At 33.3% G+C, this 14,390-nt stretch overlaps 1 protein-coding gene and 1 long non-coding RNA gene across 3 annotated transcripts in view; one reads left to right on the top strand and one right to left on the bottom strand.

Annotated features, from left to right (window-relative positions):
• Positions 1–2,403: 2,403 nt before the first annotated feature.
• Positions 2,404–3,730, bottom strand: LOC148952787 (uncharacterized). Its single transcript, XR_016141610.1, has 2 exons — positions 3,590–3,730; positions 2,404–3,297 (listed from the first exon to the last, which is right to left on the bottom strand). It is a non-coding gene; the product is annotated as an uncharacterized LOC148952787 (long non-coding RNA).
• Positions 3,731–4,885: 1,155 nt separating this feature from the next.
• Positions 4,886–14,390, top strand: part of LOC148952788 (rhotekin-like) — a 146,779-nt gene continuing 137,274 nt past the window's right edge. Inside the window, exon 1 of one of the 2 annotated variants that reach the window (XM_089088090.1) lies at positions 4,886–4,928. The gene's annotated coding sequence lies outside the window, so the exon portion shown is untranslated. Of the gene's footprint in view, positions 4,929–5,104; positions 5,123–14,390 lie in introns of those variants that run through there. The other variant, XM_089088091.1, reaches the window with a different exon arrangement.

Below are 14,390 nucleotides of genomic sequence, written 5' to 3' on the forward strand. Positions count from 1 at the left end.
AAGCTAAGAATGGTGAAATCTGCTTTCTGCTGCTTTTCTATGAGCCTCTTACGGCGTGAAAATTCTTGTGATTCATATCACATCAGTCAACACCGGGCTTAACTTGATCTTGCGACCTATTTAAAGTTAGTAACCGGACTAATGCTGAATTGCCACTACATATCCAGTAATTATGTATTTATTTGGTAAATATATTATTTCATTATTATATAATTTATGCTTATAAGATATAAACAGGTAATGTATTGCTGCACATGTTTGATTATTGTATATATGAATACATATGGTGTGATTGTCGGAAAAAGATATTACTAGAAGCAAAATTGTAAGAACAGATATCCAAAAAAGAACGCACACATGTTTTTTGACATACTGAATAAACTTTGGTATAAGACGAATATTTTATCAACTTACTTGGTAAATTATAGACAATTAATAAAATATCAAATTAAATTATTATTAATATTAGTTTATTAATTTTAATTAATTAAATTTTACAAATTAAAATTAAGGTAGTATTAATTAAATAAGTTAAGATTGAGTAAATTATTAACTAAATACATTTAAGAAATGATTTCAAATTGAGCAACGACTAGTACTTTTGATATATGCTGCCACGAAGACCAAAATTGGAGAACATCAATATTCTCCGGTGAATGTACGAAATCTCAAATTTGAATATGAAAATTCACAGGTGAATGTTGAAATTCTCTAACTTCGGTCTTTCACGGTACCATACGTATACGCTGTTTGAATTAATTGGTGGAAAATGAGAATAAGAAACAAATTTTCTTGAACCTTAGCTTTTTACATGGAATATTTTAAGAAGATATATAAATCTTTATTAGTCTCTATGCGTCCACGTTAGTCTGTGATTAGACAAGTCTAATATGAGGTATAACAGAGACGACTTCTTCAGTACGACTTGATGTTAACTTCTTTAGCTCAAAGGCACTAATTGGAGAGGGATGAGCATCTCCCCCATCTCCCTAGACCTTTAGAAATCTTTTTTGGTATTTTCATTGAAATTGGTCGAAACAAAATTGTCCCTAATTCCCCAAGATTTTGAAAAATATATTTTTGTATCTCAATTAAAAAGATAAAATAATCCTTGTCGATGCTTCTCCCTCTACATTTTCGTGAATTGACGCCCCTAGACTAGAGAAGCAATGGAACTACACCTGTTGCTAAACAGTTCCTCCAGAATATGTCGGAAGTGCTGGAAACTGAAGTTTTCCTACACCAAAACAAGTCAAGGGAGTAGATTACATTCTCTGGGCAGACACCAAGGCCGTATCTATTCAAGGAGATTGGGGGTGATACCGAGTTAAAACCTACCCTTGGAATTTTTGCCCGATTCGTAGAAATAGACAAAAATGTATGTTAACAACTTTTTAATAGGGCAGGTGCTATAATTTTTAAGGTCCAAATTTTAGCCATGGTTGATTATTCAAAACATCATCGATTTAAGTTAAAGATCAAAAAGTTATAGATTAATAAAATTGGATAAATTGTAGATTTTTGTTTTCTTTAGAATAATCAACTTTTTGTTTATTTAAATATTTAAGGGGATGCGTGCATTTGTATCAGAGTAAAATGGGGCCGACACTCCATGCCACCGAGAATCCCATGATTATGGTTCTCAACGTACGTTTTGTCACAGATCAATGTACTTACAAGCTTCTTATTTCCTTTTTTTTACTAACTTTTGTTTGTAGCTTTATAATTGCAACTAACTTATTATGTTTTTTTTTCTTTTAATTTTCTGTCAACCCTAAGGAGGTTGTCAAAATAGCACAAGCCTAACCTATTAGTTACCGACGTGATGATAAACTAGTGCCGTGAAACGAGATTTCTAAAGATATTAAAATACGTCATAAGATTTGAGGGATGCATCACAACGGTATGGTGGCTCTCCTCGTGACAGGATAATTTCTTTTTTTAAGTTGTGAAGTCGCTTTTTACTTTCATTTGAAGATTTTTTTTTTTTTTAATTAATACTTTCTTCCGGTTGACAATGTTGGCTAGGAGGGATAATTTGCGACAAGCCGTGTTTTGTGGCAAAAAAAATGCCAGTTGGGAAAAAACTAGAAAGCGAAACTCCCTTATAAGGCCGGCTAGAGCTAATTATCACTGCAAGTCATGAATGATGACAAAAAATGCAACATATTAACCGCACTATCGATGTCGTAATCAATTTTTATGTTTAAATCAATGGGTTTCTGTCTCGGTTTCGTTGGGTTTTCAAAAATAGTATTCATATCTTGAACTCATTGACTATATAATAAAAACAAAAGTCGAAATTGGAAATTTTATTAAATACATCAGTGTAATAATTCGAATTTAGTGCTAAAAACCACTAGTCATAAACACTTTCCGCTAAATGGCTGATTTCTTTCCAAGCCTAACTCATTCTTGTCTTCTCGCGAATATTCTTGTCTTTTCGGCTGTCGTGAAGAATGGAAACAAACCATGGAACGCTAAGCCGGTCTCGCTCTCTAGTTTCCTAATAGCGTGCTCACATGAGAGAACTTTTTTAGCAAATTTGAAACGAAAATGTGATTTCTAAGATGTGTCGTGATAAATTTGATTGAATGAATTATTTATATATAACACGTCGTAAAAAAAAAAAAATGTTTACTTTCTACTGTGGACCCTACCTTACTGTTGCAAAATATTGCTTCATTCGTGTGACAGCTTATCATTGAAATTCACAATACTAGTTGCAACAGCAGTTCATGGATCAGTTGTATTAAAACGATAAGACACAAAAAAGTTTCGGGTTCAGGGTGGGAGGTGAAGGAGATATTTTGAAAATCGGAAATAGCACGATCTAATTTGTTGTATGTCTGTGTCAATAGAGATTCTTCACAAACAGTCTGACATACAAAATGTGCGGTAGACAAAATAGCGTTGAACAATCTTGCGACAATTAGACGGTTAAGTCACTATTTACGCTTTTTGATATGTGCAAGATGTAAGTTACACGGATTGGTCTATCTATTAGCAAACCTAGATAAGGTAGTGATGCACAATTTGTCACGGTCGTATCCACGAGTGTAACAGCAATCTCCAATTAAACAAGAAGACATCCGATTTGCTAGCTTGAAACGCCGTCACTTTTACTTCACTTACTTTCGGCGGGAACCAGACGATGATCCATCCTGCCCGACACCAATGGACGATGGGAGGACTGACGTAGTCCAAAACGTAGCGCTATTTTAGCCCATTCATCTCTCAAAGTCATGAAGTTCTCTTCTAGAAGACAACGTGAGCGATTAGCCACAGTAATGTCACCTACAAAACAGATTAGACTGAAGTCAAACAGGCTGGCAAAACTTGACTGTGAGGTTCTTTGGAGTGTTATTAAACAGATCAAGGGACACAACTGTACCTTGGCTGGTTTCCTTATACACTGTCAAAAAATAAATACACCAGTACTTCCTGGTATCTGAATCCATACTATAAGGCTATTATATATATCATGGCACGGGTTAGGTATAGCGGTAAATACTCTACATGCATGTGCGGTATTAAGGATTGACTCTTGAATTAGTGGGAAAAAAGCTCGACCAGCATCAAGACTTACCAGAAAAAGTGGCTCTCAATTTATTTCCGCCCCTTCTAATACAGAGCAAAGAACCGACGAAGCATAGGGCCTTTTTGGAAACCAAATTTGATTTGGTGGTACATACCATTTTCGCTTTGTTTCATCGCAAGTAAGTAACTCAAAAATCTGTAAAAAAAAAAAGAAGACATCTTACATTGTTATGGAACAGTAAAAACTACATAAATTTGCAGGTTTACCCTGTTTTAACACAGACAACTATTTTACCTTCTGAAAATGATTTAGACACAATACCAACGTTAAATTAATCTCTAACAGTAAACATAGGTAGTCATTTAGTATGGGACTACTAGAATATAGAAGGGCTGCACATATTCCATCTTTTCCCTTAGAAATTTTCTTCTTGAGCTTTTCTATTACATGAACCAGCATGATGTGCATACGGTGTATAATGGCTCTCAAAACACACCCAAGACCATGTATAAAAACTTCTACTAACGTTTTCTTCGATTCTACCCAAGCCTCGCGATAGTTTTTTGTTGACATAGTTCTACTAAGGGTAAATTATCAAATGTTTGTATGTTTGTTTCAGCTTTTTTTTCATGCTTAAGAACTAACATGATAGATTGAATTTTTAAGCATATTGTAAATATTTAGTAAAAATGTTGAATCAGCGGTAATTTTGTAAGATTATTTTGTGTCTGGGTCCCGCATTACCAAGGTAAGATTAAACCCACAGTGACACAACAGGAGAAGGAGGCTGTGTTAAAATCATGAGCATAATAGTTCAAATTTAGTGCCAAAACTACTTGCTAGAAGCACCCCACTAGCGGTCTAGATTCGCATTCGAAGTCTTATCAATTCTTGTCTTCTCCCGAATAAGGGTCAGGCTGCTTTCCGCTGGTCGCAAATAATAAGAATCAACAATGGAAAGCAAAGCCGGCTTTTCTTTCCAGCTTGCGAAAAAAGGTTTTTATACTTCAATATTTTTCTTGAATCTTTATATTGACCCAACGTTTTAAGAGGATGTGTGTCATTTGATGATGATTCCCTGCCTTCATAAGCACACAAAAAAAGGATAAAGGCCAGATTATTTAAAATTGTACGTTCACGTTTTGCTTCAACGTGCAAGCATCTATCACTAATTGCCAGTTCTGGGCTCTATGTCTATCCCTTCCTGTCTCAATGCATTCGCTATTTGATCTTGGGATAAGAGCCAAATCCCTAAACTCAAAAAACATTTTTTCCCCAAGTTTAGGATTTCATTTTTCTAATCCCACAGTTTTTAAATTTAAATTTGATTAAAACCACATGTTCTTTTACTCACCTATAAATATACCAAGTTCCAAGTGAAAATAACGTAATTATGCAGAACTAATTCCTTGTTTAAGGTTACCTAATCCATATAAGTCTAAATTCTCAGCTTAGTGGCTCGACATGTTTCGGAATAGCTTCAATGAGGATTAAGTGCCAAAATCTGGCATAGACTCCACTAGCCTACCCTATGTCTTATTGAAGGAAAAGTGTTAAAGCCAGCATCTGTGTTGTTTTTAGGTAAAGCTCTAGTTAAGGGGATTCTTGATATCTTGGAAAGTAATTTACTTAATTGAATAAAACTTTCAGGAATGAAAATTTTTTTTGGTATAAATTTATAACTAGCCTAGGCCTAGTCTGGACATCCACCACATGGCTAATATGGGAGTAAAGTTCATTTGTGATGCAAATGGATGTTATATTTAGATTGAGGATACAATTCTAGATATATATTTGCACATTAGGGCGGTGGGGGTATATATTCTGTGAATATATAGGCTAAGACACCCAGTAGTCGGCCACCTGCCTATTCTCGGACAGAATGTAACTAACAGGGAACCTAGCTCTAGGCTAATGTGGTCACTAAACTGGTCACTTAGCAGACTATTTTAATTTTAGACAAAGAAAGCAACAAGTTGCAATTGCTTAGATTGCTTATTATATATCTATTGCAATTGCTATAACAATTGCTTAGATATATGGATATCTAAGTGACCAGGGAAACCAGCTTTGGGTAAAATTCTACTTTAGCTACTTTTGGCTATCTTGGGAAGGGGTTAGGTTAGGAAAATGAGGCTTTCAGGGATGGGTCTACAGGCTAAAGTATGTCCCGGCAAGGTATTTTGAAGTACCTACCTCCACTCCTTCTCCCTCTAAAGGGTCATGAAATTTGCCTACATGACAGGTCTATACCCATTGAAATTTTGACAAAACAACAATTTACCTGAATTTTCAGTTATCAGTTTCTTTTTCTCTGGCTTTAGCTGTGAAAATACAATTTCAGTTATTTGAGCAGAATTTTAAGCCATATAAATAGTTTATTTCCAAAATTTTGGAAATGTATTTGCATATCTTTAAAACCTTATAAATTGAGATTGAGCAAAGTTGTGAAGCTGGAAACTATTTTGTTGTACTTTATTTAAGCAGAAGATCTATTTTGCAAGGTGTATACACTGTCAAATTAGCCATCTGGTGGTATCCCACCTAGTCCTAGTCATAAGGAGACATGTTGAGAAAACAATTCTTACTTTATAATATGTATAATGATCCTACTTAACATATTATCCAAGGGGAAAACCTTTATCCTCACTTCTTTCCTCTGTTTTCCTTCTTTTTCTAACTTAAAAAAATAAGAAAAAAACATGCTTCCAACAAAACAGGACTCCACCCTTTGACTATTGGGAAAAATTAGTTTATAAGCTTATATAGAATGGTACTATCCAATCTCCTTATAATTAAAAACATTTTAGTCATCTAGTTGAAAAATTTGGCACATCTGTATAGGAAAAAATCTAAATTTGCCCAGCAACACTTCTCCCCAGCAACGCTTATGGTAAATTTTTACCAAATCATATTATTGAGGTAGGAATAAAGTGAATATACCATTTGATGCCTTTTTTATGCTGATTACAAATATAATAATCATTTCAGTAAATTTCTACCAAATCATATTATTGAGTTAGGAATAAAGTGAATAGGCCTACACCATTTGATGCCTTTTTTTATACAAATATAATAATCATTTCTATTGGAAGTGAATTTCAGCCCCCCCCCCTATATATGCCAATTCAGGGTTAGGTTAGGTTGTAGAAATATATACCCTGAATTGGCATATATAGGGGGGGGGGGCTGAAATTCATTTCTGATAGAAATGATTACTATATTTGTAATCAGCATACAAAAAGGCATTGAGTGGTATATTCACTTTATACGTAAGTCAATAATATGATTTGGTAGAAATTTACCATAATTTCTATTGGAAATGAATTTCAGCCCCCCCCCTAACCTAACCCCCACCCTCAAAAGTGCAAATATATATCCTGAATTGACATATACAGGGGGGGGGGGCTAAGATTCATTTATAATAGAAATGATTATTATATTTGTAGTAAGCATAAAAAAGGCAACAAAGGGTATATTAACTTTATTTTAAACTCAATAATATGATTTGGTAAAAATTTACCAATTTGCCAACTAGTTGACAATAAATGTTGCCCCAACAAAACTTTCCTTTTCCAACTAGTTGACTAATAACTACTCCCCAGCAAAATTTAATTTTTCCAACTAGTTGACTAATAACTTCTCCCCAGCAAAACTTAATCTTGCCAACTAGCTGGAAAGAAACATTGCCCCAGAAAACTATTCTTTTTCTAACTAGTTGACTAATAATAGTTAGAATTTATTCTTAATAGCATAAAATATGTTAATAATATAGGTTTTTTTTAAAATTTAATTATCACTATTGTTACAGGATACCACCAGATGGCTAATTTGACAGTGTATATATATATATACAAATCTTTGAATTAGCCAACTGACCAACCAGTATTTTAAGCCTAGGAGTCCAGCTGGACATAGGGAAACATATTAAGAAAACAATTCCTAGTCCATAATATGCAGAATAATCCTAGTTGACACATTTTGCAGACAGAGAGCCTTTATCTTCACTTCTTTCCTTGTTTTTCAAGTTTTTCTAAAAAATTCATTGATTTTCTAGAACCTATATATTCACAGTATATATACCCCCACCCCCCTAATGTGCAAATATATACGTAGAAATGCATCCTCAATCTATATATAACATCCATTTGCATCACAAATGACATTTACTCCCATATTAGCCATGTGGTGGATGTCCCTATTGTTACTATTGTGTTGCAACTTCTGTCTCTCTCCCTGTCTCCCTCTTAATAAGAGATGTATTTTGAGTTATATATTGGGCTTTGAAGCCAGGCATTTTTTGTTTTAATTCCCAGGATAATCAGTCTTATACCTGGTCCCAAAAGTGAGATTGAATTTGTCAAAGCTTGGGGGGTTATTCCTCCTGTCTGTTTAAAGAAAACGGATGCATATTTGAAGTTTTTTTAATTTCTATCTTGCATTTAATGGACATAAAATGTGTGTTCCTTCATTTATCTGTCTGTTTCTTTTCTGGAGGAATGTTTTTGTCTCATTTTTAGAATATTTAATTAATTTTTCCAACTAGTTGACTAATAACTTCTCCCCAGCAGAACTTAATTTTTCCAACTAGTTGACTAATAACTTTTCCCCAGCAAAACTTAATTTTTCCAACTAGTTGACTAACAACTTCTCCCCGGCAAAACTTAATTTTTCAAACTAGTTGTCTAATAACTTCTCCCCAGCAAAACTTAATTTTGCCAACTTGCTGGAAAGAAACATTGCCCCAGAAAATAATTCATTTTCAAACTAGTTGACTAGCAACTTTTCCCCATCAATACTTTCTTTATCCAACTAGCTAGAAACAAACTTACCCTATAAATACTTTAGTTAGCCATCTATTTGGCAAGTAACTTTTCCTCAGAATAATTTCTTAACTAACAACATGACATAAAGAGAAAACAAAAAACATACTATTCCCGGTCCAGCAAAAATTGGCAGTATGTGCTTTTAACAAATGTGCTACAGCTGAGGTAAATCAAACAAACTGAATTCAGGAGTAAAAAGTCTTGAAGCCACAGAACTAAGTCTTCTCCTTGCCTAAGATTGGAAAGCACACTTATAGAAGGAGAAGACTTTTAGTTCTGTGGTTTCAACACTATTTACTCCTGAATTCAGTTTGTTTGATTTACCTTAGCCGTAGTGCATTTGTTAAAAGCACATACTGCCAATTTTTGCTGGACCGGGAATAGTATGTTTTTTGTTTTCTCTTTATGTCATGTTGTTAGCTAAGAAATTATTCTGAGGAAAAGTTACTTGCCAGATAGATGATTAACAACAGTGTTTACAGGGTAATTTTATTTCCAGCTAGTTGTATAAAGAAAGTATTTCTGGGGAAAATTAGCTAGTCAACTAGTTTAGAAATGAATTGTTTTCTGGGGCAATACTTTTTTTCAGCTAGTTGACAACATTAAATTTTGCTGGGAAGAACTTAATTTGTCAACCTTTTGGAAAAATAAAGTTTTGCTGGAGAGAAGTTACTAGTCAACTAGTTGGAAAATGAGTTGTTTTCTGGGGCCATATTTCTTTCCAGCAAGTTAGCAAAATTAAGTTTTGCTGGGGAGAAGTTATTAGTCAACTAGTTGGAAAAATTAATTACTAATTCTAAAAATGAGACAAAAATATTTCTCCAGAAAAGAAACAAAGACAGATAAATGAAGGAACATACACAATTTATGTCCATTAAATGTAAGATGGAAATGAACAAAACTTCAAATATGTATCTGTTTTCCTTAAACAGGCATGATGAAGAACCCTCCGAGCTTAGCCAAGTTGGATCTCACTATTGGGACCAGGTATAAGACTAATTATTCTGGGATAAAAATCAAAACATCCCTGCTTTCAAAAACCAACATATAACTCAAAATAAATCTCACATTAAGAGGTAGACAGGGAGAGAGATAGAAGTTGTAACACAATAGTAACAATAGTGATAATTAAATTTGAAAAAACTATATTATTAACATATTTTATGCTATTCAGAATAAATTCTAACTATTATTAATCAACTAGTTGGAAAATAATTTGTTTTCTGGGGCAATGTTTGTTTCAGCTAGTTGGCAAAATTAAGTTTTGCTGGGGAGAAGTTATTAGTAAACTAGTTGGAAAAATTAAGTTTTGCTGGGGAAAAATTATTAGTCAACTAGTTGGAAAATGAAAGTTTTGCTGGGGCAACATTTATTATCAACTAGTTGGCAAATTTAAGTTGTTTCAATACAGATGGGCCACATTTTCCAACTAGATGACTAAAATGTTTTTAATTATAAGGAGATTGGATATTACCATTCTATATAAGCTTATAAACAAATTTTTTCCAATAGTCAAAGAGTGGATATCCCAACAAAACATTTGGTAAAATTCTACTTTAGCTACTTTTGGCTATCCTGGAAAGGGGTTAGGTTAGGAAAATGAAAGGTAAAGTTCTACTTTAGCTACTTTTGGCTATCTTTGGAAAGAGGTTAGGTTAAGAAAATGAAACTTTCAGGGATGGGTCTACCAGCTAAAGTATGTCTTGGGAAGGTATTTTGAAGTACCTACCTCCACTCCTTCTCTCTTTAGAGGGTCCTGAAATTTGCCTACATGACAGGTTTTGAAATTTAGGCAAAACAACATTTTACCTTAATTTTCAGTTATCAGTTTTTTTTTCTCTGGTATTAGTTCTGAAAATGCAATTCCTATTATTTTAGTAGAATTTTAAGCCATATCAATATTATTTTTTTTTTAAATTTAGGAAATGTATTTGCATATCTTTAAAACCTTAGGCCTATAATCATAAGTTCTATTTTGCAAGGTTTCAATTATATAACACACAGTTTTTGAAAGGTCATCAAAGGTCAAGACCCTCTAGAGGGAGAAGGAGGGGTGGTAGGTACTTCAAAATACCTTCCTGGGACATACTTCAGCCTGTAGACCTATCCCTGAAAGTTTCATGTTCCTAACCTAGCCCCTTTCCAAGATAGCTAAAAGTAGCTAAAGTAAAATTTCAGCTTTACAACTATACAGAATTCAGTATAAAGTACAGTAGATTAGGTTTTTCCATTATAAAGAATAAAGAAATACTTGTAGATGACCTTTTATATATCATACTGTTATACAGCAGCCCAGATAAAGTTATACTGATGGCTTTTTATAACTTGTTCTATTATAGAGCAATCAAAACTGATGTCCATTTTGCTGTGATGTCATTTTCTTGGGGTTTTAAGCTCTTTTAAAGGTTCCTACATATTTGTTTTCGAAATAACATTTTACTATTAAGACTAAGGAAAATAATAATTACCATTTCTGAGTAAGTTACAAATGGCATTTTTTTCACTAGCTATTTTTTTAGAAACAGGTTTTAAACTTTTGGTTACTATGGACTGTTTTGCCATTAGAGACTCATCAAGGACTCAAAATGAAATTTCCCCCAGAAAATATTATTAGAAGAGCATAAGAAAAGGTACTGTGCAATGTATTCACTTTCATCCTAGATAAATTATGTTTAAAACTGCAAATTTACCCAGGTTTCTATTAACTAGATTATTGTAATCTGTTCCGTTCTTATCTACAGGTATCTTGTGTATTATAACAACCACACTGTTGTTCTTGATCTGTTTGAAACTGGTTTCTCTGTGTGCAGTCAAAGATAATCAGCTTAGCCTGAGTAAGATAAACTAATATGCAGGTGTTTTTTATTTAAATTTTTAATATATTGGTTAGGTTAGATATTCAATGTAATGCATTCTTGGCAGCCTGCTTTCCATAATTCTCTGTTGTATTTTCCATAATTTTGTTACTAAAGTATTACATTTTCATCAAATTTTGGTGTATTTTGTTAGGATTAACCTAACTTCACTTCTTGGGTGTGGTTGGTATAATAAACAAGTACCATCTACAGTTTTAATCATTTTAAAATAGTTTTTTTTATTACCAACAATTCTATTGAAATTGCTTGGTGGAATGTTTTTTGCCAGGTCAAGAATGAAAGAAAACTGATCAAACAGTTCGTGGTAACGAACTGTAAGTAAGGAGCGACCCGGCTCAATGGTAACCGAAACTCTAGAAAACGGGTTTTTGATACCAATAGATATATCGAGAGAATCAGATTTCAATGTTTATTACAAACATATAATTTTAATCAAGTTTAGTGCTACACATCAAAAGTTACTTACCTGAGAAAATTTGGCTGATTTTCAAAAAAGGAGGGAAAGACCCTCTAAAAGTTATATAACCTTAATGAAAATCACAGCCTCATATTATGCGCATAACAGAACCCAACTGTAGAAGTTTCACGCACCTATCTACAAAAATGTGGACTTTTATATTTTTTGCCTGAAGAAAGATCACGGATGCGTTTTTATTTTTTTTTTTTTTCCCAGGGGTAACTGAATCGACCCAGTAGTTCTAGAAAATCGTGGGAGGGCTCATTGGAATGAAAATTAAAAGTTCTAGTGCCATTTTTAAGTGACCAAAAAAAATGGAGGGCAACTATGCCCCCTCCCACGCTTATTTTTTTCCCAAAGTCACCCGATCAAAATTTTGAGATATCCATTTTGTTCAGCATGGTCGAAAATATGATAAATATGTCTTTTAGGATGACTTAATCCCCCGAAGCCCCCAGAGGGAGGGCTAAAAGTTTTGAAATTTACCCATTTTTAAAATATTGTTTGGTTTTTGGGTATTTAAACATATTTTTTCTGGTGGTTTTTTTTGGGCTTAGGGGGCGGCAAGGGGGGGGCGGGGGTTATGTTGGAGGATCTGTCCATGAAGGAAGTTTTCATGGGGGAAGGGAAATTGCCATGAAGGGGGCGCCGGACTTGCCAGCATTATTTATTGGTTATTGGGAAGTATGCAACCATTTTCAGGAAGGATTTTTTCTAGAGGGGGGGGGGGGGGCTAGAGGAGGGGGTTACTCTGGAGAATATTTCCGTAGATGATGTTTATTTGGGGTAAGTGAAATTGCCATGAAAGGGGCACAGTATTTACAAGCATTATTTAAGAAACTATCAGAAATTAAATAAAAAAAAAAGTTTTTTGAACTGAAATGTAAGAAGGAATATTAGAAGTTAAAACGAACAGAAATTATAACGTATGTGAGGGGGTTCTCCCCCAAGTCAATACATCGCTATTTACGATACTTTTTTTTTTTAAGATTTCAAACTAGCTCTCCATTCTAATTAAATGGCCTTTATGATTCAGGGGTTTTGGAATCAATTTTTTTTTTTAACTTTTAACTTAAAGAGCGTGTTATTGACTAAGGGGTTAACCCCTTCACATAAGTAATAACATATACTCAATAAAAAAAACAATAAAAAAATAAGCGATACGGTTCAATAGTAATCGAAACTTTTAAAAACGGAATTTTGATGTCAATAAATGTATCAAAAGAATGTGTTTATAATGCTGATCCTAAATATATAAATTTTATTAAGTTTAGTATTACTCATCAAAGGCTACGAGCCTGAGAAAATTTACTCGATTTTTTAAAGAGGGGGAAACATCCCCTACAAGTGAAAGAATTTTAATGAAAATCACACCGTCAGATTCAGCGTATCAGAAAACCCTATTACGTAGGTTTCAAGCTCATATCTGCAAAAATCTGCAACTTTGTATTTTTTGCCAGAAGAAAAATATACGAATATAGAAGTTAGCTACGTAAGTTAATTTGTAAAGACAACCATTCAGCAAAAGAAAAGTAACATTTTTATGCAAATAAAAGCTGCATTAACTAAAAAACGATCAGAAATTAAATAAAAAAAACAAGTTTTTTAAACTGAAAGTAAGGAGCGACATTAAAACTTAAAACACACAGAAATTAGTCCGTATATGAAAGGGGCTGGCCCCTCCTCAACACCTCGCTCTTTACGCTAAAGTTTGTCTCTTTCTCAAAACTCTATTTTTTAAAACAATGAAAAACTTTAGCGTAAAGAGCGAGGCGTTGAGGAGGGGACAGCCCCTTTCATATACGGAATAATTTCTGTTCGTTTTAAGTTTTAATGTCGCTCCTTACTTTCAGTTTAAAAAACTTGTTTTTTTTATTTAATTAACAAAAAAGACATGATGTATCACAAGATGCAAAAGAAAGAAAAAAAGAGAAATATATAATTGAAGGCTGTATCTGGGTAAATCAGGGGAGGGGAAGTGCATTGTGAGAAAATTGACCATGATATTTGGAAAGAACATAAAATAAAGAATCTAATGAAATTTTTTTTTTTATTATTATGTTTCCTTCCTTTAAAAGTTGTCAATCACTAAAAGTCTTCAAAGAAGAGAGCATGAAAATTACATGTAGACAGTAAAAATAGAACCTCAAAAGAGGCAATATATTTTTGGGGTCAGTTGGGTTGTATTTTCATATGATGCTCAATGTTTTTTTTTTCATGACAACAAACATAATTTTTGTTTTAATTGCATGAACATGTATTTATTCAAATCTACTGACAGTTACAGTAGGCTATAGTATAAAAAATTCTATTAATAAAGAGGTAGATTAAGATACATCTACATTGAAGGGATCCATAGGATGGTGCTTAGGAATACTATAGCCTCATAGAAGACTATAGAGCAAAAAATTATGCAGATTCTCAATCTGTATAAATAAAACATCTCTCTCCCTACCAAGCCTAAACTTTAAATTCAGTTTATTGTTAAAAATGATTGCACAAAACTATTGCTGATTGACTGAACATTTTATTGAATTGAATGTTAAAAATGATTGCACAAAACTATTGCTGATTGACTGAACATTTTATTGAATGCTAAAAATTTGTCTACAATTTAAATTGCATTCCAGCATTTTAATTTTTCAGCAGAAAGGCTGTAATAAATTTACAAACATTCTTAAATTTAACCC

The sequence above is a fragment of the Artemia sp. Qi Xiang Cuo genome, chromosome 4, assembly GCF_049724085.1.
Source record: "Artemia sp. Qi Xiang Cuo chromosome 4, ASM4972408v1, whole genome shotgun sequence".
In the NCBI taxonomy this organism is placed as follows: Eukaryota; Metazoa; Arthropoda; class Branchiopoda; order Anostraca; family Artemiidae; genus Artemia; species Artemia sp. Qi Xiang Cuo.